Genomic DNA, 27,367 nt, shown 5'->3' on the forward strand with positions numbered 1-27,367 from the left:
CTTGAATGCAATATTTTCGTCAAATATCACATCTTGACTAAATTCTATTCGGTGTCCTTTTATGTAGATCATATAGGCCTTAGAGGAATTACTATAGCCAACAAATTTTTCCTTCATACCAGATGGATCTAACTTATTTCTCTTGTCCTATGAATATAAACAAGACAACCAAAAATTTGGAGATGATACATGCTTGGTTTCCTCCCAGTAAATACTTCTTCAGGAGTTAAGTTATCTAGTGGCTTCTGAGGACGTCGATTTTGTATGTATATAGTTGTCTTTGTTGCTTCACCCCAGAAGAATTTCAACAAATCATGATCATATAGCATTGATTTTACACTTTCATCCATTACCCTTTGCATCTAATAGGATGGATTTCAACCAATTAGGTCTCTTTCTAGTCTCGAGGATTACCACAGGTTGTATAAGTTCACTGGGACCTTCATCTTCATGATTTGGTTATGCTTCTTCCCTAGTAGCTTCCTCTTCAAATACTGGAATTTCTTCATAATCAGAGTCCATAGGGAGATCTCTTGATTTCTTGAATGCAATACTTTTGTCAAATATCACATCTCGACTAAATTCTATTCAGTGTCCTTTTATGTAGATCCTATAGGCCTTAGAGGAATTACTATAGCCAAAAAAATTTCCCTTCATACCTGATGGATCTAACTTATTTCTCTTGTCCTATGAATATAAACAAGACAACCAAAAATGTGGAGATGATATATGCTTGGTTTCTTCCCAATAAATACTTCTTCAGGAGTTAATTTATCTAGTGACTTCTAAGGACGTCGATTTTGTATGTATATAATTGTCTTTGTTGCTTCACCCCACAAGAATTTCAACAAATCTTAATCATATTGCATTGATTTTACACTTTCTTCAATGTACTGGTTCTTTCATTTTGCAACTCCATTTTTCTCAGAATTACATGGGACTATCAGATCCCTCTTAATCCCAAACTCTTTACAGAAGGCTAAAAGTTCTTTGGAAGTATATTCTCCTCCATTATTAGATCTTAATATCTTGATTCTCCTTTCTGTAAAGTTCTCTACTTCAACTTTGAATTCTTGAAATTTGATAAATAATTCATGCTTGGATTTCATTAAGTAAATCCAATTTTTCTTGGAGTGATCATCTATAAATGTGACATAATATAGATGACCTCAAAGTAACTTTGGTGTCATAGGACTACAAACATCAGAATGAATGAAACCCAAGATTTCTTTTGACCTTGAAGTACTGCTTCGAAATGGTCTCTTGGTGTTCTTACCCAATGCACATCCCTTGCAAACTCCTTCATGATCTTCCTTTAGTTCAGAGATGCCATTTACAATGGTATTTAGGGTTGATAAGATTTTGCAGTGGAGATGACCAAATCTTCTATGCCAAAGTTCACATGGGCTAATTTCAATGTGAACCAAAGCTTGAGCGAGGGGAGTTATCAATCTGTAGAGTCTTCCTTCACAAATCCCTATCATTCTAGCATCTTCTGTGCTTGAGTTTTTGCTCCATACTACAACTTTTCCACTAATGAAAGCAACTTTATCACCCTTGAACAAATAAAATATTGTTGAGATGAATGTTTCCTCCATTCTCCAACTCAAGTGAAGTTGATCCAATTGCTCTCACAGGGAAACTTTTATTATCACCAAGTTCTATGGAGTAGGAGAACTTCCCCTTCGATAATGTCTTCAATTGCTTATGTTGACCAGTCATATGCCTTGATGCTCCACTATCAATCACCCAAATATTCTCATCTTGAAATGTATCAGTGAGTGTTGAGAATAATCCTTCATCCTTTGTAAATGTCTTGGTCACTTCCTTCTTAGAAGAAAACATGAGATCCCATACTTCTTTGATGCCCTTTTTGACTTGACTTTCCACATTTCTACATTTCTTTATAAAGTTCTTCATTGTAGTAAAGATCTTCAATATGCCTTAGCCAACCTTAGCTCTGATACCATGTTGAGAAATCTATAAGGCAATAGTTAGGATGATTTCTCTTTTCTTGATAACTACTTGTGATGTCTTTTTAATTTTCTTATTTGTTAGCTTCTTCACTTATTATTATGTTTGTATATCATCAAACATAAATGAAAACAAGAAGAGCAATACTACACAAGAACAAAAAATGTAGGTTGCAAGCCACGGACAAAACCTCTCCACTTGAGAGGAAAACCTGCATATCTCTTCTCTTCTTATAGATTCTTCAATTGACAAATTCCAAGACCTCTAGACCAAGACTAATACCCTCCAAGACCAAGTCCAACACTTCTGGAGGATGTGCTTCCTTTGTCCAAGTCAAACCTAGTCCAATCTCTTCCAGTAGCACAACTTCAACCCACTAGCTTCATAATTTTGGCCACTACTACAGGTTTGAAATTTTTTCCCCCCAACAACTATTGTTGCTTCCACACGTGTGAGCAAAATTAGCCTTCCAAGTCCTCCCAACAACTTTTCTTGCCTTGCTTCCTTGTCTAGGGATAGAATTGAGTCCTTCCCGCAACTTTGATCCTCTTCTAACAGATAGAGAATTTTGACCTTGAAGCAACAAACCCTAGCTTCCTTTTTCGCATGTGTGAGAGAGAATTTACCCAAAAACAAATCTTCCTTGTCCTCTTCCTTCTTCGCTGCCTTCTTCGTCTTCCTTCTTTCCTTGAATGAATGAGTGATGAATGTGTTCCAAGGAGGTCGAGTTCCCTCCTTTATATAGTCTTCTTAAGGTGGACGTCGCTCCTCAAAATAGGTCGGTTACCACACCGACTTAGCCTTGAAGAGTATTTTGACACTTCTAATGACAAAAATAATTTTGTTTACAAGTTACAATGTGCTTGATGGGATCTTCAACTTATGACAATGACTCTTTTGACTTCTTAACCTAGGACAAACCCTAGAAGCACTCATTGGGTGCTTGACCTCTAAAATAAAAGACCTTGATGAAACCCATGCTCCAAAAATAATAATAATAGTTTTTCTTTCATTTTACAATATACAATAATCAAAAGTACATTTCATATTTATCAAGACCGAACCTAGTTACACATTTTTCAACACTTTGACTGTGTCTTGGATAATATGCCTACCTTTTGCATCCTCCTTGCTATAGGTTGCTAGTTGTGTCGGATCTGATGGTACAACAACAACAAATGTTGCATATTCCTTCAAACCATGCTCCTCCAATAATAATAAAAATCTATATTTCCAAATACCTAATTTCAATGCACCATCAAGTCTGTCCTTATCCCTCAATCTTGCCGAAGCCATTTTTGAAACCCCCAAACGATAAACTCTAATAAATATGAAGAGATTTGTCTTTGTGAAAACTTTGGTTTCTCCTTCAAAACCCTCTTCCTCAAATAAAAGTAACATCAACACTATATAGTTGCTCTGATACTGTTATCTCAAAATCAGACCCTGATAGGCTGCTGGTCAGGTTGACTTAAGTAACTATTTCAAACCAACTTTTGGCTGAGGCTTAGCCTCCTCAACCTGAGAGGGCTCTCTCAAAGGTTAGTGATTTTGATAAAGATTTAGATGGCTAACTCTTATAGAACAAATGTGAAAAATATGAATGTTGGAAACACATTAAACAAATATCCATTGGGCTTATGGAGTCAACATCACCTCAATATAATAGTAAACTCAACCTTACATAGAAGTCAGGGCACTCAACATTTAGATATTCAGAACATAACTCATATAGGACCACAGTTTATAAATGCATACAGGAAATCAGAGCACAAATCAGAGCACATTCAGTGAGTTCTGAGTGATTATACATCTATACCACTGTAAAAATTATGGAAAGAACAAGATCACATATTCTGAACAATAGAAATCCCTCATGAATCCTGAGAAGTAAAGTCAAAATTATATTACTGAAATGAGTCTTTACATAAGCCAAATACAAGCTGTATCATAAAATTTTCCAACCCTGATTACATTGATGTTTCAGCTATATATAGAGTTCTTATTCTAACTGATCGAGATTCCTCCTCCAGCATGAGGGGAATTCAAAAACTACTTCTAATGACACCTATTAACCCTTTAACTAACTAATAAATACAACAAGGTGTTGACTGGAGTTTTTTTTTTTTAGAGATCTAAATCAACTATGACTTTAACTCCATATTATATGCATGATGGCTTCTTCTCGTTCTTTGACATCTGGTTTTCTTTCAGTTTGGCTGAGATGGGTGTTTAATGCTCCATGTTGACCTTGGATGCTGAATCTTCTTAACTGCCCAGAAATATTAGGAGACTATCCTTGTTTGTCGGTCCTTGGTTTGCCTCAAAATGTTCGAATCCAAAGAAGCATGCCTTTTATCTTTTAATTACCCAAAATGGAGCAGACTGCCACGTCCTTGATGTGCTGTAAGCCTTTCCCGTGTACCTGTGTGATGACAAAACCTTTCAAAAATATTTGCTGCTGTCAATCATAATTGATCAACTCAATTGTAACATGCAGCTACAGCAGTTTCGTAGCGCGCTACGAAACTGCTGTGTAATTTCAAAAACACAGTCTTCGACTCTACTCTGTTTGTATACCTTATCTTCAATTTCATTGCCTAAAAAAGGAGCACCAATTTTGTCTTGTCTTTTAATATCTGAGTCAGAAGTGACACAGCTACCATTTCCAAAAACCTGTTCAAGTAGATTGATAAGGTCCTTATCATGCTTGTTGAATTCTTGGATATCACTCTGCTTAATACTCAAGTACCTGTACTTCATGCTCCTAAACTGTTGAAACATCTTTTCTGTTGATAGATAGCGCCCAATCTCCTCTTTAAATTTTCTAGTCACTTCAGTCCAAAACGCTTGATGCTTGGAAAAAGACATTGCATCTTTTAAAGATGTCACACCATGTGCACCACGATTTATACCACCTTGTACAGCAGAAGCAATACAAATTTCATCTTTCAATCCCTACTTTACCCTCTTAACACGTCGCTTTACTGTCTTGACACCTGAACGAAGCACTAAATTATCCACATTGGCCTTACGTTCACACTTCTGGTCCTCACTCTGCCCCTTTGCTCTCTTTCCGTCTTTTGCTGGAGACCTAACAGGTGAAAAACATGTGTTCAAATTAGTTATGCTTCTTTCCACCGGCCAATATGCGGGATATTTGTAGACCCCTGCTGAAAACTTGATTAAATAGAAACCGAGTCTGAAATTCTGAGACGAAAGGGAACCATGCAAGCACTGCTACAGGGGTAAAAATCACTAGGCCCATTACATATTCATATCCACGTGCAAGAGCCCTTATCGAATCCCAGAAACCAATCTTAACCACCACTGGTCTGCATGTTTGTGCTATCTGTAGTAAAGCCCAACATGTTGGCATAAAGGCTACAATGCTTGCAAATAAATCTCCTACAGTCAGATGGAAGGCAGAAAATAGTGTTCCAATAGTTATGACAAATCCAAGGAATAGAAAGAGTTTGAGTAGTCTGAACATTAGCTGGAAATCTGCGCTAAATTTTTTTCGTCCCATAGACACCACCTTCAATACCAGCATTACAGCCAAAATAACAAGCCATGATAGCCCATAGACAATGATGTTCTTGTTTCCATTTGTTATGTTTAAATGATACACCAGGCCATATTAGTACCAAAAAAACCTGACGGCAAGAAGAGATTCTAATATTCGTCCACAGAATCCAGTATATTGAAGATACTCATATTCCTCTTCCCACCAAGATTCCCAGCTTTTGTTTGCAGGGATGCCAATACCACCCCTATTGTTTATCCATTTGGTCCAATCTTCCCAATCTTCAACTATCTTTTTCCATTCAAAACCCGAGGGATTGAACAAGAATGGAGCAAACAACCATGTCACCACCAAAAACCACATCTAAGAGACAAAATCTTTTGCAGCAGAGCAATAAATGTTATAGACAAAGAGAAGCATCATCAGCTCCAGTCCTTTTGTGAAGTGGCTCCTCGAATAAAGCCTGTAATTCTCTGCATATTTCTCATGCCTCACCACAAAACCTCGCCCAGTGGCCCTATACTTTGCACCACCATGCAAAATTGTCCTGCCAAAATAATGAGTCTTTGTACCCAGAGAGAATGTGAAAAAGACAGAGGCAAGTTGCAGCTGCATGATAACAAAATCACTTAATGCAGACCGGAAGCCTCGTTCCAAGCCAATCTCCATAACCATTGGCAAGGCCATTAGTAGACCTATCTGAACCAGAGACTGCGATGCAAGAACTGCCTCAAGAGGAAAAAATTTTCTCATATCTGCTTGGTTAACCAGTGACTTTTCTAATCCACTCAGTACCAAATACAGCCGTCCATAAAGAAAGATAGACGAAGTGTATAGGCTGACAACTGTTGATGGATTTTGATGGATATGACAGTTGTGAAATATTGGCTATGGATTCGAACAAATCCCCAATTTCGTAGCGCAGCCTAAAACATGTTGCGCTGCGAAACTTTGTCATCGGGCTAGGATGAAAAGTTACATATATCAATTTTAGTTCTAAGTGATAACAGATACCATGTGAAATTTCTAGCTACCTAAAAGGTGATATTAACCTAGTTAATTATTTCCCATTACTTGTTCATAACAAAATAATTCTTTTGCTGGAAATAATGAATAACAATATGAACACCATTCACAAAACAAAAAATGTGAGAAACCAATCACACAATGAACAAGCAATTTTGGACAAACGTTCTTAGAAAAACGTCAATGTGTGGAAAACCAGTTTTTAGATTTGGGAGTTTATATTATTATTTTATGCAAACACTACTATTGTGAAATTACAGCTGCTTGCTTAACACTAGAAATGCTCCAACAATATTTTTAGCTTGACTTATAAACAATTAGAATTGCAAAACTTCATTGTCTCCCTCTGCAAATCAACTCGACCCTTTCTGGCAATATGCACCACCTTCCAAAGCTCACATTGGAAGCCTCCAAAAATTCGCATTAGCAATCTAGAATTCTCTAAAAATTCACACTACCTTTCCTAGCAATTCACACTGCCACTGGAAGCTCGATCTTGCCCTCCCCAAAACTCACACTACCTCTGGGAATTCGATCTGGCTGTTTGCACGGGTAAACTAGCAAATTCAAACTCCTCCCGCAGAAATAATTTAGCCTCCTTCTATCACTCAGAAACTGAAAACCTCTGCGAAGAATAAACTCCAACAAATTTCTTCCCAATCATTGTTGCTAAAACCCTCTTGGTGTCTCTGAAAAATTACCCACTCAATGTGTCTCCTTTTATAATCTCTCATTCACATATGAATGGCCACGATTAGAATTTCATTTAATCCAATCAATGGCTAAGATCATCTTAGAAACTTTCTACAAGCTTCTAGAAGTAAATTAATCTTATCCAAAATAATATCAATTAATTATCCACTTCCCCTAAGTTTAGACTCAAGAAATATTTAAAAATCACTAATTGACATAATTAAGATATTTTCCTTAGTTAAAACTTAGGAAAACTTACATGGACTTGGAGATAACTAAATCTTGTGTTCATAACTTCAATGACACCTCTCAAGGCTAGAATACCTATCCGGGCTACAATATTTAACACTCCATCTATCTAGCTTACTTATCAATGAAGATGGGCCATAATTATAAGATACTTAATGTTTAAGAGCATATTAGTACGAATCATAGGAGGAATTGGATGATTGATTACTTTCAATTGTAATATTGTTCTCATGCTTCACCTCGGTGCCTATCCTCTGCGCCTAGTCCAATGTGACCTTTGAGGCCTTTCTATCCATTATCTAGGAGGGGCACAAATAGAAGGCATTGATTGATGTTGCATACGCACGGTAATCCATTACCACTTTCCATTTTCCTTGGTGTCATGTCCCAATCTTCAACTTGATTGTTATCTATCATTAATATTGATTCCCTAATTTCTCCATTCTTGAGTAAGTGTCCAAAAACTTGCCTTCACTCTTGAGTCAGTGTCGAAAACTTGTCATTAGAGGTTGATGCAACAGAAAGAAAAGAAAAAGCATGATCCACCAAAATATTGGTTGGAATAAAAGAAAGTCTGTGGTAAAAAAGCCTAGTCTGAGCTCTATTCCCCAATGCATAATCAAATAAATAAATAAAAAGGAACATTAATATCACAACCTTGATGAAAGAAACTACTTCATCTTAAAGGGTAATAAATAAATAAATCAAGCTTGCACCCCAAGCTATGTAAAAAAATAAAATCATTAGAGAAAAGACATACAAAAGGTTTGGTAAAAAACCGAGGAAAGGGGTAACTTGAGTCCCATAATTGCTCTCTTTGCACATTATAACACTCAAGAATGATGGAATCTCATACCCAAGCATGGAAATTTATTTAGAAACCTTAAGCTAGACAAGCATTCAAAGACGATGCTTATGTGAAGTACTCTTGTGCCTCTTGCATTAGATATGGTTTATTGTGATACTTGTAGGGTTTCTTTACCTATGATGATGATCTCACTTGATTTTGAGGGTATGTTACAAATGTTGTCTCCTAGATACAACTACCATCCCTTAAGGGTTTGATTGAGACTTCTCCAACACTTCAAAGAGAATGTTTAGCCCCACTTGATGACACTCCTAGGACCTATAGCCAGGACGCTGACCACTCAAATATGTGCATTGACCTTAAGATGAAGTTTTGCCCGAAGAAGCCAAGACATCGCCAAGAAGGATGATGTACCCCAATGACCATAGGACACCCCAGGCTAGCATTACACCTTCTTGATGGATGTTTCCCTATTCTTAGAACCGTTTAAGGTTGATGATGACTTGACATCTCTTTGAAAGGGATGTTGCACCTTTCTTAATAATGAGATCATGCTCTCTAGCCCTATGACATCATCATAATCAAGCCTGGAGTGATGATGTGGGTTTCATTGATATAGGTATCTTAATGAAGAGTATTTTGGTTTACCTGCAAACATTGTTGATGAGGACATACAATAATTGAATATGGGTGGTTCAATATCATGAAGCCACATTGGTTCAGAGACTTCAAAGAAATCAAAAAGCAAATGTCTTTTAAGCATAATTCTCAAATGGTTGATTCATAATTATAGTCTAGTAGTTAAAGACAAGCTTTATCATTCAAGTGTTACAAATAATAGGTGCATTTTCTACAAGACAAACAGTGAAACATCTTTTTGTGGAATTGCAAGGTAGCCAACTCTTTTTTGGATTGGATTATGTGGCAAAATATCATATACTGTTCACAAATGCAACAAACAAAGTTCGTATACTCAAAGGAATGCTCTGATACTAATGCAACGAACAAAGTTCATATACAATGGAATAATCTTCAAAAGACTTGGAAGATGTAAATATCCAAAGTAGGACAAGTAATGTATATTAAATAATGTATATAGAATTGATGAGATGATTACAAATGAGGATGAGGTCCTGCTTATATACTGTAGGCAAGTGCCCCTTCACAAACTAACATGTCCTTAGAAAATGTCTCTTCAAAACTAACTATCAGTTATTTAATCATTAATTATGATTATTATTGTTTACATTATTTTTCTATATATTATATTCATAACATTGCCTTTCTCTTCAAGAATCTTTGTCCTCAACGCTTATGGCTGACAAGGTGTGTCATATACTTTTTGTCTTGTCATATCTTTTATGAATTCTTGGAGTTGTCATATTCGTTGATACAAGATGATAGGATCCTCGAATGATAAACTAAATTGTCGCACTAAAAAGGGATCTAACCATCCTAAGCTAACCTTCTGTGGAATCTTGCGGTGACTAGAAGCTTATGATGAATTGTTATCACATGAGTGAACTGTATAAACTTCAGTAAAATTGTCGCACTAAGAAGGGATCTGACCATCCTAAGTTAACTTTCTGTGGAATCTTGTGGTGACTAGAAGCTTGTGATGAATTGTTATCACATGAGTGAATTGTATAAACTTCAGTATTCTTTGAAACATGAGATTGTTGTTTATGTTTTACATGATATTGGTATGTAGATTGATTGAGAAGTTTGCTATTATGATTCATATGTCGATAAGGAGTTCTTCTAGTTGGACTTTCCCTTATCATGTGTGTGCCATTTTCCTGATTTACATTAGGTACTGTTGTTGTTGAGTTGACTATTGAATCATCACTTGGAATTTCTATTGTTTGAACTGCAACATCTGAATATGTTTTAACTTTTATTGGTTTCTCATCTTCTTGAGTTGTGATATTGAATGGATCGATATTTGTTCCTTTATCTTCAACTTAGACTGTTACAACTAGAGACTTCAATACTTCTTGAGTAAGTTGTTCTAACTTGTCGTTTAGTGACTTCTTGTCACTTTTAAGCCTCTTAATTTGTGTAAGAAGGTTTTGATTATGATTCGATGTAAAAGCTCTTCGCTTTCAAGATTGTTGACTATATTCTTAGTATCCTCCCCATCTTTTACACTTTTGGTTTGTTCTAATAACCTTTGATTAAGGGATTTTAAGTGCAAATTTTCTTCTTCTTTCTTTGATAGACTTTTGTTAAGTTTCTTCTCGGAAACATCATTTTCTTGTTCTAATTTGTGCTTCTTAGTTTTACGCTTTTTGACTTCTGCAAGTGGTTTCTAATTATGATCCTTCAAGTGTGAATTTTCTTTTTTTTTGTTATATATGACTTCTTCAAGCTCTTTCTTCTTGCTTCTGCAAGTGGTTTCTAATTATGATCCTTCAAGTGTGAATTTTCTTTTTTTTTGTTATATATGACTTCTTCAAGCTCTTTCTACTTGCTTCTTTGATACTGTTTTTGGATTCTCTTGAAACATTAGTTTTGAAATATCCTTAAAGTCTTTTGACGAAGGAATTACCAGTTTTGATTTTATTGTCATGTCTTGCATTGTGACAATCTTCTTGTAAGGGAAGATCAAGATTTTTATTTTTATTTTTATTATTATTATTATTATTATTATTATTATTATTATTAATATTATTATTATTATTATTATTATTATTTGTGTGTTTAACATGAACATACCTAATTCCTTGAACCAACGTCTGTAAATCATTAATTTCATACTCATTTTCACCAAAAATACATTTTTTTCACCTATATTTGGCTCTAAAACTCTTAGTTGATTTACCAAATTAATATTAATGTAATTTTTGTCATAATTGATTGTATTGATAATGATATTAACTTTCTTCCCTTGGACACACCCCTTTAATGTAAATAATCTTTAATCTACAATTGGAATACCTTTATAGGAGAATCTTCCTTCTTTTATTTCCAAACTAGAATACATTCTTTTTTTGTCATTAATAGATTCCATTAACTTTCTTCCCTTGGATACACCCCTTTAATATAAATAATCTATAATCCACAATTAGAATACCTTTATAAGAGAATCTTTCCTCCTTCATTTCCAAACTAGAATACATTCTTTTTTTGTCATTAATAGATTCCATTTTGCTTGTCGAGATGAACTTTCTTTAAATTCACCCTTTTATGTAATAATATATTATTTATTTTCCTTTATTTTTAATCTTCCCTTTTTATATCACTTCTTGAAATACTCTTTTTGCTATTTGTTAATAGATCTCCTTTCAAAATGGTCTTGCTATACCACTTAGGTACGTTTGGTATTATTTATTATTTTATTTGAGGTAACCTTGTACTTTTATATGTACTTTTTATAATAAATTTCTTTTAAATATTTCTTAATTTGATTTCAATTAACTTGATAATTTTAATTGATACTTTAATAAAATAAAACTCAATACGATCAATAATACTATTTATCTTTTAACCATTTTATAAATTTCAACTCTTCTTTTAAAATGATTTTGAAACTTAAACACTTACCCCTTTGTACCATATATATTTTTTGTCTACTAATAGCCACTAGTGAAGAGTCATGACTATACTTAACGAAATGGTAGTATAGCCCTGAGAAATGAGAAGTCGAATGTAAGAAAGGCAACCTTTAGGCTACAGGGTGGCCAAAGGCGGTCGATTGGTAGCAATGGCAGCGGACGACAAGTGGTGGAGCAGGATAGCTAGCTCGAGGGGGAAAAACGGCTAAGTCCGCTGGCATGGTTGATAGCAGTCAGATAAGATGGAAAAGTGGTTAGGGTGGGAAATACAATGACTCCAACTTGCAATTGGTTGTGGTCAAGGCAAGCGATGGTTGCAACAATGTGGCTAGTTGAGGCAATGGATGACTGTAACCTAGGTGGGCGATAGAAACATGGATGGGTTAGCGATAATTGTGTTGAGAAATCAATGCTAGTAGTAATTAGGGTTTGATTCCTCTTCTTTGATAATTACTTGTGAATTATGTTGGCTTATTTTACTTCTTTATTATATTATGTTTCATCAAGAAATTACCAATATATGTGTATATGAAGATCACAAGAACTAGAGACACAAGATGTAGGCAAACAACGAATGCAAAACCCCTATAAGGGGAAAACCCAGTCATAACTCTTCCTTTAGTAGATTCAAAGACAAGATCAAATAGTCCAAGACTCTTTTGACCTAGACACAGACTACCTCCAATCACCAAGTCAACCCTTCCTTTTTCTTCAAGTGATGTTCTTCCAGTAGTAACTTCAACCTAGAATTTCGACCTGGTAGCAACAAAATTTTTGCCTCCCCAGCAATAGAACTTCGACCAACAGTAGAATTCAAAATTTTGACCCCAACAATAGCCCAGTAACTGATCCAGGTGGATTTTGGTGGCCACCCACTTGTCCCACTTGGACCCCCACAACTGTCTCTTTCAGTTTTCTAGTTTCCTTAATTGTAGCACAATTTACTATTTTTAGCCATTTTTCAGGTCCTAAACTTCCGGAGCCATTTTGAGGCCCTAAACGACGTTTTTTGGGGAAAACTAGGAGCAACATGGGTCCATGGACCGATGTTATTCATCCTAAAGTTGTAGTCCTCAGATAGATCTTTCTAACGAGGTATTGTGCGTGTCAGACAAAGATCGTATGCTAAAGTTACTACCCTAGGAAGTTGATGTACCAATTTACCTAAATGGGGCCAATAGTTTGGCACTTCATCTCCTAGGGTTAGGTTTTCATATGTTTAGGGTTTTCCATTATTTCTCAACAATAAATAGGCCTTAGAGCCTCATTGTAAGACAATTCAGTGGCATGTAGCCGCCACATCTCTTCTCAGAGATAAGCTGCCATCGCCCTAGCTAGTTTATTTCCATTTCTGGTTGTAAGCATATTTCAGTATTTTACATTAATGAAATGAATTATTCTTTCTGATGTATCTCTGTATTTATGGTTATATTTGTAATTTTTTGCGTTCCTGTTTAAATCTGGATCAGTGGTATCAGAGCGGTCTTCTTTTTCTCTGTTTTTCTTTGCATGTCCCCAACGAGGTCAGGATATAAGGAGTTAGGGCTTGAACTGGTCGAATCTTTGCAAGACTAGCCTCACAAATACTAACGGCCTCCCATGGCGGATGAAAAGAAAGACGAAGGGGCAGGAGATCCTATCAAAATCTTGCTCGAAGAGGCCCTCAAGCAACAAAGGAATGCGATGATGGAAAACTTTGCCCAAATCCTTCAGCGCTACCTAGGGGCGACGCATATGTTTCCAACATCTACACTGGAAATACAAGTTAACTTTGAAATCCCCACATTCGAGGGTCAGATAGATGTAGATGTTGTAGATAAATGGTGAAATTTGCTAGATGGTTATTTTTCTGTTCATGATTTTTCCAGTCGAGAAAATATCACTTTTGCACTTCTCAAAGCAACTCCCCACGTCAAAGACTAGTGGCAAAACTACTGCGAGCAGAAGGATGAAAGTACGAAATCACTACTTTCAGTTGCACCCACTTGGAATTCATTCCGAGAGGCCTTCAAAGAGCAATACTATCCTGTCAAGAGCTATGAGAACAAATACATAAAGTGGACCACGCTGCAGCAAGGAAGGGACCAAGATGTGTTGGAGTTCACAAATATTTTTCATACCCTTTGCATAAAGTTGGGTATCAAGGTTCTAAGCTGCATTTGGTACTCAAATACCGCAGCTACCTACACAAGTACATCCAGGATGAGATGGAGTTCCTAGAAATCTCCTCACTCGACACGACATACTGACTTTGGATCTGCAAATCCAAAGAACAAATGACAAATCCAAGGCAGGGTGACCCAAGACAACCCGTCAACCGCAAGAAAAGAACAACACCACGAAGTCAAAGAAGGACACAGGAAAGTGGTGTGAGTTCCATAAGAGCCCCACTCACAACACAAGTGAGTGTCGGACCAAGCAATCGCTGGTGGCTGAGTTGAAGGCTTTAGAATCAGATGCATGTTCCACCCTGAGTCAAAACCTGACAAGGGGAATGACAAAGGGAAGGAAATCATTGATGCGGAGCCTAGTGCCACTGTTGCCACTGCCAAGATCAAGAAGAATGAGCTCAAATATCTAGAGGAAGGGGAGCATATTTTCCACTCACAAATGTGGGTGAAGGGTTCACCGCTACAATTCATTATCGACAGTGGCATCCAAAAGAACCTCATTTCAGCAGAGGTCACGAAGCAGCTGGGACTACCAACCATACCACACCCGCAACTGTACAACATCAGGTGGCTTCACCAAGGACAAGATCTCCAAGTCCGCCAGCAATGTTGCCTGCCCTACAAAATCAAGCCCTTCACAGATGCGGTATTGTGTGATGTTGCGCCGCTCGATGTTTGTGATGTATTATTAGGCCAACCATACTTGTGGAAGCGACATGTTGTGTATGAGTCAAGGCCTCATGTTGTTATTGTTTCTTTGTGTAATACATTATACAAGATACTGGAGGTAACCCCACCTACCACCACTTCTTTGATCTCTGTTAAGAAAGGCAGTAAGATCATCTCCTAGACTAGGAAATTTATTTTCTGCCTAGTTGGCTCTCAAAGTAAGGGGAAGATCGTAGCCACAACCATGGCCCCCACGAAGGGTTTCTCCACGCAGCAGCAGCAGATGGATACTGTCATGAAAGAAGACATTGACATCTTCTCCTCACCCACAGGGGTACCGTTGCACTGTCAGGTCAAGCATTCATTCGATCTGACTCCTAGAGCACCTTTACCCAATGGGTCGATATATCGCCGCTCCATTCTGGAAAATGCTAAGTACAAGCAGTGACATGATCAGCATCAGGTACCACACAAGTTTCAAGTGGGTGAAAAAGTCTGGTTGCATCTGCAAAAAGAATGCCTTACAAGAACCCATCAGAAGCTCAGACCACTCTGATATGGTCCTTACACCAGTACCAAGGTTGTGGGAAAAAATGCTTTGGAGCACAACATTCCCCCACTCCTTCGCTTGCACAGAGGTTTCAATGTGGACCGCCCTCGACCAAGCTTCCCACCATTATTGGACACATCAGAGGTTGCAGAACAACTCACCAGGGACCAAGTTCAGTAGAAGTTTCCTCATCTCATGGAGGAACCCAATGCAATGGGGACGATTGCTTCCTAAGCGGGGAGGAATGATCTAGGTGGATGTTGGTGGCCACCCACCTATCCCACTTAGACCCCCACAACTGTCTCTTTCAGTTTTTCAGTTTCCTTAATTGTAGCACAATTTACTATTTTTAGCAATTTTCAGGTCTTGAACTTACGAAGCCATTTTAAGGCCCTATACGACGTTTTTGGGGAAAAATGGGATAGATCTTTCTAATGAGGTATTGTGCACATCAAACGGAGATTGTATGCCAAAGTTACGACCCCAGGAAGTTGATGTACCAATTTACCCAGATGGGGCCTATAGTTTGGCGCTTCATCTCCTAGGGTTGAGTTTATGGATGTTTAGGGTTTTCTATTGTTTCTCAACAATAAATAGGCCTTCGAGCCTCATTGTAAGACAATTCAGAACATGTAGCCTCCACATCTCTTCTTAGAGATAAGCTACCATTGCCCTAGCTGGTTTATTTCCATTTCTGGTTGTAAGCATATTTCAGTATTTTACATTAATGAAATGAAGTATTCTTTCTACTGCATCTCTGTATTTATGGTTATATCTGTAATTTGTTGCGTTCTTATTTAAATCCGGATCAGTAACTTCACACGTGTGAGAGAATGATGGCCCAAAACTTTGACTTTGTCTTCTCCTTCAAATTTTTTCATTCTCTTGGAATTTCGCACTTTTTTTGTCTTTATTTTTTGTGTATTAAACTTGTTGAGTGAGTGAGCAAATGGATCGAACTGCTAGTGTATATATAGCCTCTTCTATCGGTCGAATTGCCCTAATGTAGGCCAACTTGGTGTGAAGGTGTCAAATGACCTATTTGACTCAAAAATAATTCTATTCTGTGGGTCAAATTTCCCTAATGTAGGCAAACTTCATCCTCGTGGGGCCAACTTGGTGTGGAGGTGTCAAATGACCTATTTGACTCAAAAATAATTCTTTTTACATGATACAAAAGCCCAAGAAGGGTCCAATAAAATTCACAATGACTCTATTGACTCAATAAAACCTAGAAGCCTATAGTGAAGGCTTTGACCTATAAACATGATGACCCAAGCATGAAACCCATGCTTTAATAAGTCATTATAAATTTCTTTTTGACAAATAAATTACACTATACAATTATGAAGACCAATTATGAAGACCAAACCTAGTTATGATATTCAACACTCCCTCTTAACTATATATATATATATATATATATATATATATATATATATATATATATATATATAGAGAGAGAGAGAGAGAGAGAGAGAGAGAGAGAGAGAGAGAGAGAGAGAAGATCTCAAAAACACATGAATTACAAAGAGTTCAGGCACACTCAGTGCCACGGACTAAACACCTGACTAGCTATCTATCCGGGTGGGACTAAGATGGACTAAAGTTTTTAGCTGCTCTAGGTACCATCAGGCTTACTAACCATCAACCAAGGGATTTAGGTGCGTATCCACTACCTGTTCATTTGTTGGAATATATTGTATGTTTACAATCCCATATTGTACCATACTTCTAATATAGTGTGAAAATTTTTGAATCTAGACACAGAAATCCTACTGCAGTCACTAGTTTATCATCTCCTACTTGTTATTTCATTCAACAAGTTATTTAATTATAAACAATGATGAAAAACACTACTGCAGACTACATTGACATATAGATCATAAACTGAAACAAATATGAGACAAACACACAAGGGACACCGTTATTTTTGGAAAATCGGTGCAACAAATAGAGGGTTTGTATTATTAAGCAAGTAGAATCTGAGTACAACAGGTTGCCTCTCACACCGATTAACCTTTCAAATAAATATCGACAACAATAAATACATACGATGGTTTACCTCATTCTCCAAGTCACAACTGATCTACTGAGTGGCCTGACTCCGACAAATACTGTGAAATCCCAGCACAATCACTTCTTGGTCTAGCGTCTTGCCTCTAGGAGACTGTGTCACCCCTTCTACTGAATCAATTTGCTGGAGGAAGACTATATTTTAGCCCTCCCGACTCAAAACCTCGCTTCTCCAGCAAAATCTCAAAATTTTGACGAATATCCAACATTGCCACTGCAAGAGACCCTCTTGGCTTGCATCAGCGCCGTGTGAGCCCCTTCTTGGACTGCATAGGCATCTGCGTTGCCTCTCTAATGCTATTGTTTTCTCTCTACCCAGTACTTTTTGGCTCAAAACTCCTTTCCAATCCAAATCTCTGCTTCTGCCCCTCTCACTACAACTCAGATCACTAGTTCGATTTTCTCAACAAACCACACCCCAAAAAAATCGAACTAATTTGATCACTTGGTGTATCTCCAACTGACCCTCAAGCCTCCTCTTATAGTTTTCTTGTTGACAATGATTAAGATTAAAAAATACTTGATCCTCGTCTCTTAGAAGCTTCGCCCCCATACGTTTATTAATACCCATTAATATTTTTATTTTCCTAAGTTTAGACTTAGGAACCCCAATAAAAATATTAATCATTTTTATAACTCACAATCCAGGTGGGATTTCTCCAAACGATTTCTCCAAACACTCCCTCTTAGTGAGGAATGTGCTCTATCAATACTTCCAATAGAAGCATCACACTGATCCACGACATCGGTCCTTTGTGCTACTAGTGTTTGGCCTGCTACCCTTCATCCACTACACTATTGTACCTTGCGCTGTTACCCATGACACTGCCACTACTGCATCTGTACTATAGCTCCCTCTCAAAATGTTGCATCATGCTGCCCATAGCACTGCCACTACTAACTGTTGCACTGCAACTCAGTTTCTGAGAAGTAGGCAACTAAAAAGCTACCCAAAAAGATGACATGCTGGTCAGTCTAGATGCCTCGTGATATTGGAGCTACCTCTGCTGCTAATATGTGTTGACCCTCTGCTACTATTGCATTGCTGTAGTCTGCTTTGTGCCTCCTGCACTGCTGCAACCTTCACTACACTGCTTTAGACTCTGGCACTCTAGCTCTACCACTATTGCTCCATCATCCCTTGCATCGACTCCTGTGAGCTCTACCACTACATGAGCTCCTCTCAGCTACTACATCTCCTCCTCCTGGCTCAAAAAGCTGACACAGACATTATGTGAGCTTCTGCGTCACTCCTCTGGCACTACGTCACTCCTTCAATTGCTTCTCTGGCTCTGAAACAACATTGTCACTTGGGACAGTTGCCTCTCTGCAACAAATTTGCTGGATCTCCCGGCTGATGGATTCAGTGTCTTATGATCTATGATTCTTTGATACCATGTGAAAATTTCTGAATCTAGACACAGAAATCCTACTACAGTCATTGGTTTATCATCTCCTACTTGTTATTTCATTCAACAAGTTATTTAATTATAAACAATGATGAAAAACACTACTGTAGACTACACTGACATACAGATCATAAATTGAAACAAATATGAGACAAACACACAAGGGACATCGTTATTTTTGGACAACACGTCCTCGGAAAAACCCAAATTGCGAAAACTGATGCAAAAGATAGAGGGTTTGTATTATTAAGAAAGCAGAATCTGAGTACAACAGGTTGTCTCTCACAACGATTAACCTTTCAGAGAAATCTCAATAGCAAGAAATACATATGAGGGTTTACCTCGTTCTCCAAGTCACAACTAATCCACTAAGTGACCTGACTCTAGCAAACACTGCAAAATCCCAGCGCAATCAATGCTTGGGCCAGTGTCTTGCCTCTAGGAGACTATTTCACCCCTTCTGCTGGATCTATTTATTGGAGGAAGAGTGTTGTTCAACCCTCCCAACTGAGAACCTTGCTTCTCCAGCAAAATCTCAAACTTCTAATGAATATCTGGCACTGCCTCTGCAAGAGACCCTCTTGGCCTGTGTCAGTACTAAGCGAGCACCTTCCTATATTACGTAGGCCTCTTCTGCTACCTCTCTGCATGGTACCCTTTGGCTCGGAACTCCTTTCCGATCCAAATCTCTACTTCTACCCCTCTTAGTGCAACTCATATCACTAGTTCAATTTTCTTAGCAAACCACGCCTCAAAAAAATCGAATTGATTTCATCACTTGATATATCTCCAACTGACCCTCAAGCCTCCTCTTATACTTTTCTTGTTGATGAATCAATGGCCGAGATTAAATCCCTAATCAGTGGCTAAGATTAAAACATCTTTGATCCTCGTCTCTTAGAAGCTTCTCACCCATATTTTTATTAATACCCATTAATATTTTTATTTTCCTTAGCTTAGACTTAGGAACTCCATTAAAAATATTAATTATTTTAATAACTCACAACTCAGTTGGAATTTCTCCAAACGATTTTTGGGTCCTGGAGATCTTATGTATTCTAGCCCCTCCACAAAATTTCGGAGCTAGAGAACATCTAATGCTACCCCAAAATCAACATATAGTGGTACTTGTTGTTGATATGCTTCATCCTTGCATGGAATACATGGTCTTTGAACATCTTGATGTTGCTTTGGTTATCACAATTTATGAACATCTTGATGCTGCTTTGATTATCACAATTTATTATAGTAGGATCCAGAGGCTTTCTTGTTGAGAAAGCTAGGGCATTAGGATTTGGAGATTTCTCTATCAATGATAACTACTTGTGAATGTTTTTTACTTCTTTAGATTAGGATCCTTTCTTTACTTAGATTATTATAGTATTCTTCTTCATCAAATAGCTACCATAGCATAAACAATAAAGAGACAAGAGACACAAATTGTAGGTGATCAGCTAGGGCTAAAACCTCTCCCATTTGAGAGGAAAACCCAAAACAAATTCTTCTTCTTATAAATACTTATCTCTCCCACTTAAGAAGAAACCAAAAATGAATTCTTCTTCTTATAGATACTTCAATTGAAGAATACCAATACCATAACCAAGACTCTTGACACAACAACCTCGCCAAGACCAAGTCACAATCCGTCTTGATTTAACTTTTTCCTCCTTGAGTTAATGATAGTCAAACTTCTTCCTTTTCTCATGAGATCGGTTATCCTTTAGATTATGGTCCTGTTGTGGGAGCTACAACCACCCTCCAAAATTTTTCCTCCACTTTGTTTTGGAGCCTCCCTACTAAAATCTCAATAGCTTGTCTTACACTGCCTAGGTACTTGTGCTTTCATTGAGTTTTATCTTTCGCTTTACACCTTGTGTTTGCTTACTTGTTTTGTCATCTAACCACAAGCTCACCCCGTGACTTGGTTGAAATCTGATTCTAGCATTGCCTTGATGATATGCACAATCCTTGAGGGCAACCAGCCTTGCTCTCAAGAGATCCTTCAGCTCCAAAATTGCGCAGACCTAGCTGGAAGCTTGTCTTCGGCTGGGAAACTACGCAAAGCAGTCCAAGCCAGCACATGAGCCTTCAACTCCAGAATTTCACAGAGCCAGCTAACAACCTGCCTTCATCTAGGAAATTACACAGATTCTAAGAGGCAGCCTAGAGCCACTCAACCCAGAAATTGGGAAAAACCTACTGTGCTCAGAAACTATTCAATGCATGAACTAGAGAGTTGCCCGGTCCTTCCCAGGACAGCACAATCTTTCAAGGCAATGCATGGCAGTTTTCCCAAAAAGCAAGAAGCTAGAAGGAAAAGCATCCCTAGGAAGTAGGGATCTATTATTAGTTTCCCAAAGGTGACACATTACACTCTTTAGAAGTTTTTTCCAAGTGTCATTGTTGTCCTTGATCTCAAGTATACGCGTCATGAATTCCATGTTGCCTAACTTTATGTAATGGATGCCTCTAGAGCCCGTTTATACATTCAATCACCAAGCTCTAGTTTCCACAGGAGATCAAGGAGCCTACAGAGCACTGTCATCGCTTTTCAGGGTGAGTTTTACTTTTATCGCCTTCTGCTGTTTTTTTATCGCTTTTGTTTGTTTAACTTGTGAGAGTGTTGTTTCACTCGTTTAGTTGAAAAACCATTGGCGTTTTGACTTGTTTTAACTTGTAGAAGTGTTGTTTCAAGTTATAGATTACCTTTTTCAAGTGTCACATGAGTTTTTTCATTTTACACTAACAGTCATCGTTGCGGCGACTCCCTTCACATGCTTTGTGTTCCTTTAGTTTGATCCATTGCTACACTTATTTTACATGCATACTTCTAAACTTAGTCAGATCTACACTCATCCTCACATAATCCTTCAAATACACACTCTCGTTGAGCAGGTATGGGCTCCCCTGGCCCAGATCTCACACTTCACTGTATGCACTGCGCAATTTGGGAGCTCAAGGCCTCAACCATGGCTTCTGGATTTGCGCAAAGCCTGTCTTGGGCTAGCTCCAACTGTGCAGTTCCAGGAGCCAATCTCCCAGCTTGGTCAATGAGACTGTGCAATGCGTAGTATCTCCCAGGCCTTGGCCCAGACTGAATTTCCCATTGTGCAGTTCCAGTCATCAAGCTTCCTCGTTGACTACACAATGCACAGTTCCCACAATCAGTCAGTCAGTCACCCCTGTCAATAAAAACTACGCATTTCCTCTCATTAGATGCCTTAGTTGCCACTTGATCATGTTGTAAAGTTAGATTTGTAAGAGCTAATGTTTGCTTGCCATTAGTGTCATTTCTGTCCCACAAATACCACACTCGTGAAGTGCTTCTCCCGAGCAGTCATTATACCATGGAAACAAAGAGTTGTTTCAAGAGCGCCCATTGAAAGTAGTACTAGGGAAGCAATTGAGCAAGCACCAATTTACTTACCAATATATGCAAATGCCTAACTGTTTACAGAAAATGAGTCAACACTAACATGGCAACAAGACCAGCAGCAGTGGCAAAAGGCAACAATCTAGTACAAAATCAGGTAAAGAGGAAATTGCTGACATAATAAAGGGAGAACAAAGATACAAAGTGAAAGTGTATTCAATCTTCATGCAAGCAGCTTTGACAGCAGAAGCAAAAGGAAGCAAAGGACAGAGGTAGCAAATTAGAGGAAGAGAGAAGGGCAGAGCTTGTAGGTAGAAAAACTAAGACCGCAGCAAGCAGAGCAACAACCGAAGGAAAGAATGGGAAGAAAAGCAGAAGCGGGAATAAGAACAAAGGCATGGCGCAATGATAGAGAAAACAACGCCAATACAGGTTGATAAGCCAAAACAGTCAACAACTAAGGAAAAGAGTGAACATATGCATGTTCCCTCACCAAAGCTAAGTACAAGAACCAAGTTTGATTAGAGGTTGACAGGTACGTGGAGCAGCTAAGGCGAGAGGCCACCAGGGATGACTTGGAGTTGAGCGCACCAAACATGCAGAAGTACACTGGTAGTCCTGACATGGTCTACACCATGTTCCACATGCTTCAGGGTGAGACAGACACAAAATCCAAGACCATATTGTTGCGTGCCACAGAGACAAGAGTCCACTTTCAGCAAGACAACATCAAGCAATTTGGGGAAAACATAGCACAATACCAAGCTTGGCATCGGCACATGACCGGGAGGCATCAAGTGGATGTTGTCAAGTTAGTCTTTCCTGAAACCGAAAAGTCATAATGTTTTGTCTTGTTAGGCAATCTCTAGCCTATTTTGTCTCACATGGGTACATGTGGAAAATGTGTATTATTTGTAATTGTGTTGTAAGTGAAATTCCAAGTGTCATTAGTGGAATGTGAACAATCACTATGTAATGTAAAGGGTTATTTGTAAATAAGTTGAAGGGTCATGAGGGTAGTCTAAGAGTCACAAAGGGGAATGTCAAGGGTCACCCCACCCTTTGTTATAAATAGAACCTCATAACTCATAGAAGAGGCTTTTGGGAGCAAATATTTTGGCTAGGCATTTCTTAGAGAAGGCTTAGAGAGTATTGTGACAAACCTTGGCTTCTCCACAACATACAATGAGTACATCTCTTTGGAGGAGCAGGCAGTGTTGACTATAATGTCCCACTATTAGGGCTATTGGTTGTCAATGGAGTATGTAAGGATGGAACTTTCACTTTATAATATATAACAAAGGCAGCACATTTTGATGCATATGTTGTTATTGTAGTTGGACTATTTTGATTGCTTTAGCAATGTATGTTATTTAACTTACACATTTGTGTATGAACTATTTTGTATGCAATTGTATGAATCTTGTTGTAGACGTGTTGTTAGTTTAACCTGTCGCTTGCGTTTGTGGACTATTGTGCTTTCCAGCTTGTGATGTCATTCCGCTCATGTGTTCCTTTCAGTATGCATACTATTACAGGCTTCTAAAGGATACACTTACTTTCCCCTCCATATGTTAGAACACCCATGCATCTCACTTGAATCGCTGCAAGGTCACACACTTGCTCCTGACAAAGTTATCACATTTGCCTCTGCGCACTATCGCAGTCAAGGCAACTTTACTACCCATTGTTGGTAGTCCTACTTCAAACGGTCTGAGGTCTAGTTGGGACTTCTTACCAAGGAGATCCCCAGACATTTTGGCGGGTCCAACACCGTCAACGGGTCCCTTGTTTTTGATCTACACTTTTAGCCCTGCTTCAAAAACCCTAGCACTTGTGGTTGACCAACTTTGAACTTTGATTTATCTTCGCTCTAAATGGAGACTTCTTTGGCAACTCAAATTGAGATCCACCTTCTCTTTTACCTTGATTCGACCTTCAAGTTTGACTTTCATACCTCAGCTTCTTCTGCAGTGGACCACATCTATTCCTCGCACGTGTGGAGTGGATCAACCCAAAATAGATCTGAAAATATCCTTGATTATGTTCCTCTTTCCTTCGCTTGGTTATAGGCTTCCTTCTTCATGAACTTTGCACTTCTTTCTGCCTTCTTATCCTTGACTAAAATTTTGTCTATAAATGAAGGACGAGCTACCTATATATAGTGGTTTGCTCTTCAAAATGAGTCGACATCTCCCAGTGACAAGGCCAACATGTCTTTCTAGAATTATCTTAAGGTTGACTTCAAGGTGACCTTGTGACATGGTCTTGGAGGGTTCACCATTTTTTCTTTTACAATAGATTACATGTCCAAATGGGTCTTTCATCTTTGACATTGACTCTATAGACTTTATGACATGATGACTAATCCTAAAGGTTCACAATGGGAGCCTTAACTAAAAACAAAATTCCTTGAAAATGAAACCCATGACTCAAGCATTGCAAAAAATAATTTTATTTTTCTTCTTTACATCAATTACATAAAATCATGATTACACATGTCATTATGAAGACTGAACCTAGTTATAATTTTCAACATTTCCAAACAAATCTGACAAGAGTGTTCTTAACCAAACAACTTTCTTTCCTACTTCACATGCAACAATGTATTCAACTTCGGCACTACTTAATGCAACAGGATCTTGTTTTCTACTCGTCCATGAGATCATTGCAGTTCCCAGACCAAAACATCCACCGATAGTGCTTTTGCTATCAGACTCATTGCCACCCCAAGCTGAATCTGTAAAACTTGTTAACTTAACTTCCTTTCCATCATATTTTAAGCAATGATGTATAGTGCCATGGAGGTATCTAAGAATATGCTCAAAAAAAGATATATAAGATCTTGCATTTACCAGATACATTAGAGAGCCCACCAACTTATGATAGCTAGTACGATTGACGAGACTAGAGTCAGAGCTTCTCAACTTCTTGAGAATAGTGATCATGGGAGTAGTCATAGGCTTGGAATCCATCATACCGAATTTTTGTAAAATCTTGATTATTTATTTACCTTGACCCAAATATATTTGTCCAGGGTTCTGCCAAGCTTCCAAACCCAAGTAATAGTGCATAAGTCCCATATCTTTCATTTCGAATTCAACTACTTTACCCAGAGATATTTCCCCAGGTTTTTGCCAAGCTTCCAAACCCAAGTAATAGTGCATAAGTCCGAAATATTTCATTCGAATTCAGCTGCCAACAACTTCTCGCATTTTTGTATTTTATGCTCCACACCTATAATAAGTAAATCATCTACATAAAGTAGTATAATGATTGGTACATTGTTTACTACTTTAATATAGAGATTTGGATCTGCAAAACTTTTGACAAACCCAATTCTTAAGAGATATGCATCCATTCTCGCATACCATGCCCTCGAAGCTTGGTTTAAACCATATAGGGCTTTCTTGAATCTACAAACACGTGTGTCCTTGCTATTTATTTCAAATCCTTCTAGTTGTTCAATGTATACTTCTTCATCGATGGCCCAATTTAGAAAAGTTGTTTTTACGTCGATCTGATGAATATTCCATCCCATTGTAGCAGCTAGTGAAACCAAAGATCTTATAGTAATATGCCTAACAATAGGTGCAAAGGTTTCTTCATAGTCTATACCTTCCTTTTGAGAGAAACCCCCTGCAACAAATCTAGGTTTGTATTTATCTATACTTCCAATAGCATGTTTGATTTTGTAAATCCATTTTGAAGTGACAATTGATTTGTCCTTTCGCTTAAGAATGATTTCCTAGACTCCATTCTTCATGATGGATTGATATTCTTCTTGCATTGCCTTCTTCCATTCTTCTTGATGAGCAACTTCTTCGAAATTAGTTGGTTTAGCATCAATCAATTTTGTTATGTATGTTGCATATCCTGAATATCTTTTTGGTCTTTTGCTTTCTCTAAAAGTTCCTTTAGCAGCTCCATGTCCTTCGACATATTCAAGAGTAGTTTTCAACCAATTTTGCCTCTTCCTTGTGTCTGGTATGATCATAGGTTGAATCGTTTCACTTGGTCCTTCATCTTCTTCTTCCCGATTAGGAGTTATCTCATCATGATGTTTTTCTTCTTCAAATAGTGTTGTATCTTTGTCATCAGAATCAATTGGAATATCCTTGGACCTCTTGTAGGCATGATTCTAATTGAATATAGCAACCCTGCTAACTTAAATTTGTCTTCCTTCCTTTATGTAGATTCTAAACGCCTTTGAAGAAAGACTATAGCCAACGAAGATCCCTTTGATGCTTGTAGAATCTAGTTTCTTTTGCTTGTCTTTTGGAACATAGATGTATGCAGGACACCCAAAGATTCGAAGATGGTCCACACATGGCTTCTTTCCTGTAAATGCTTCTTGTGTCATATTCTTAAGAATTCTATGGGCACTTATATTGTTGTCATAGCTGCTTCACCCCATAGAAACTTTGGAAGATCTTGATCAAATATCATAGTTTGTATGCATTCTTAAATTGTTCTATTTTTCCTTTTTGCAACTCCATTTTGTTCGGGATTGTAGGGAACAATGAGCTCACTCTTAACACCTATTTCTTTACAATATGAAACCAATTCTTTTGAAGTGTATTCCCTACCATTGTCGGATTTCAAGGTTTTTATCTTTCTTTTAGTTAAGGCCTCTACTTTAGATCTAAATTCCTTGAATTTTTCAAATACTTCATCCTTTGTCTTGAGAAGGTAGAGCCATGTCTTTCATATAATAAAGATGACCTCCAAGTGATTTGGTAGACATAGGCCCACACACATCGGAATGAATGAGGTCAAATATTTCTTTAGATTTTGTATCACTGCTTGTGAAAGGCTTCCTTGTATTCTTTCCCAAAGCACATCCCTTACATACTCCTTCACAATTTTCTTTTATGTTAGGGATTCCATTTACCATTTGATTGAGAGAGGGAATGATCTTGTAGTGTATATGCCCATATCTTCTATGCCATAGTTTGATGGGATTGATTTCCATGTGAACTAGAGCTTGAAGAGATGGTGTTATAACTCTATACAGTCTTCCTTTATGAACTCCAGTACCTTTTGCCTTTTCAATGCTTGAATCCTTTCCCCAAACCAAGACTTTACCATCTACAAAAGCAACCGTATCTCCTTTATCTTCTAAACAAGATATTGAAAGCAAATTCTTTTTCAAACCTGGAACATAGAATATATTGTTGAGGTGTAGTTTTACTCCATTCTTTAGCTTCAAAGATGTAGATCCAAGGCCCTTGACTGCATAGATGTAGATCCAAGGCCCTTAACTGCATAGTTGTTATTGTATCC

At 37.8% G+C, this 27,367-nt stretch overlaps 1 pseudogene; it reads right to left on the bottom strand.

The window, feature by feature from the left end:
• Positions 1-5,095: 5,095 nt before the first annotated feature.
• LOC149221311 (callose synthase 5 pseudogene) lies at positions 5,096-25,248 on the bottom strand (annotated as a pseudogene).
• Positions 25,249-27,367: the final 2,119 nt, after the last annotated feature.

Source organism: Pinus tabuliformis, chromosome Q (assembly GCF_031772625.1).
Source record: "Pinus tabuliformis cultivar Carrire ecotype Pingquan chromosome Q, CPIR1, whole genome shotgun sequence".
In the NCBI taxonomy this organism is placed as follows: domain Eukaryota; kingdom Viridiplantae; phylum Streptophyta; class Pinopsida; order Pinales; family Pinaceae; genus Pinus; species Pinus tabuliformis.